Raw genomic sequence first — 2,498 nt, forward strand, 5'->3', positions numbered from 1 at the left:
CTGCGAAGCACTCTCTCTCTCTCTCTCTCTCACACACACACACACACACACACACACACACACACAAACGCTGGTGCACGAGAAGATATCGCGGACGGGCGACGACGGTTTTCGTTTGTGTGTGGTGGTAGTCTGGTTAACTGGTATAGTGGTATATGTATACATATATATAGGGCGAGGGATGCGATCGGATATAGAAAAGGACGAATCTGGTAAGGAATTCTCGTTTTTCTACCCCGCGGCTCTATTTACTCGTCCTTTCTAGTGCGCAAAAAATGTGTACGTTAAAGGGAAATATAATCGATTTTCGTTCAGCTGTCTTATATTTTTTCAATATGCGCATCCAATATTATATATACAATAAGCCCGGCCGCCATCCCTTAATATTATTATTATATTATAATAAATGTTATATGGTAAAATATACGTTATTGTTATTATTATTATTATGTTCTATGTTTGTGTGTAGGCGTTAGACGAACCACGTGCGTGTGTGTGAGTGTGTACATATTAAATCTAACGCACTTACCTATAAATGGCGAGTTACGGCGTATACATTCGATGGCGATTGCGTGTAAAATATTTCGAAAGACGTGTATATATAATAATACGTATATTAAATATTTCAATACTCGTGTACAATCTGCGCCGAAATTATGTGCGGTGCCCAGAAAAAAATAAATTACCGTGCGCACATTTTGCGGGATAATGCGTATATGTACCTATCTATTATATTATGTATTTCCCAAGTAGGTTTACACACCTTCTGCTGCAGTGCGGCTAATTCGTTTTCTATCGGTTTCAAACGTAATTTTTTGTTGAATTTTGACGGTGCCCGAAAAACCGTTCGTTGGCTCGACAGCCAACGTATATATTATATTATTATTTATTATGCTCACTTTTTAAGATATTCAACAGTGGGCACTGGGCGTTATAATACTAGTTACAAAGTTGATTTTTTAACTCGACTGTAAATCTACTGTAGTTATACTACGTGTCTTGCGGAAACAACTTATAATTTATAAAAATTATGTAGGTTTAAATAATTTGTTTGTATTTGTTTAATCTGTTTGTGACCGTTATTAGCTGCAGTTGGCTGCAGCTACCTATACTTATATGATATATTATGTTACGTTTAATTTGTTCTATTATCACAAATCACAATAATGAATAAGGTAGGTATACCTTATTGCAAATACGCTTGTACCTATGCATAATGATAATATTGTATGTTTTTTTTTTTTTATTGGTCTTGAAATTATTGATGATTTCTACTTCGACATTTGAGGCCATTAGCAAGTATGTACATACCTATTTCATGTTAGTACATTTTACATAATTAATTGTATCGTTTCTTAACTTTTAACTTTTAACTCGTGTTCCTCACTTTAAACTAGTTCTAAACAGGGAGGGGGGGTGATGGAGCCCTTATGCGAGTAAAGTATATGTAGCAAAATTAGTTTATATAAATTTGATTGTTTTAAAAATACAATTGTTTTATTTTGTTTTTGTTTTTATTTGTGGCTAGGTATGGATTACACTGTATGAAAATATCTTAGTAGAAAGTGGAACATAAAAAAGTACCTTTTTTTTGTATTCCTATATTTTTAGGATATTTCAACTATTACAGAATAAAAATATAAGATCAAAAACATCCCTGAACTTGTAACATAAAACCACATTGGGTAGGTCCCAGAGTTAAAACAAAATCGTTAAAAACACATAATATATGATCAGGTTAGGTACCTTGCAAAGATTATCATGAAGTGTCTGTAGCCCGAGTCACCAATATTATGTCATAATATTTCAATATTTTAATACGCTATAACTTCGATACTAAGACCGACCGATAAATTCTGATGACACTTCAATTTTTTCATCAAAAATTACATATAAAAAAATAAAAAAAAAAATAACAGCACTACAGGGCTAAATTAGAATAATTATGTTTATGTGTATAAGTGTTGGCAATAATAATTGGCATATGCGTCTGAACCACGAATATCAAGATATTATCGATGATAATAATATTGTTTTATTTCCTAGCGAAACTTACAGGTATCATAGCTATGATAATTTTATTATAATTCAATAAAAATATGTCTTTTTCAAATGACTGAATATATGAAATAACGTAAAAATTTATGAACAAAAACAAACCTCCCTAACCCCGGGGTGGCTGTGAAATTATATCAATAAACTCCTCTACTTAATAATTACCAATTCAACTACAAGTTATAACTATTCAAGCACTCGATATAACAATATTGTATTATGTTACTAGTGTTACTATTTACAACTTACAATATAATATGTATTAAAATTATATTGGTGGATGTTGTATTTTAAAGAAGTGTGGGAACATTATATTATATTTTTACGACGGAATAAATTATAGCACTGGTCACTGTGCAGTGATACTGATAACACTAAATTAGTGATAAATGATAATACACTATCATTATTATAATCGCTATATTATTATCTATCTCCTTTAA

Source organism: Diuraphis noxia, unplaced genomic scaffold, assembly GCF_037042655.1.
Source record: "Diuraphis noxia isolate RWA-SAM2 unplaced genomic scaffold, SU_Dnox_SAM2 contig0001, whole genome shotgun sequence".
NCBI classification, from domain to species: Eukaryota; Metazoa; Arthropoda; class Insecta; order Hemiptera; family Aphididae; genus Diuraphis; species Diuraphis noxia.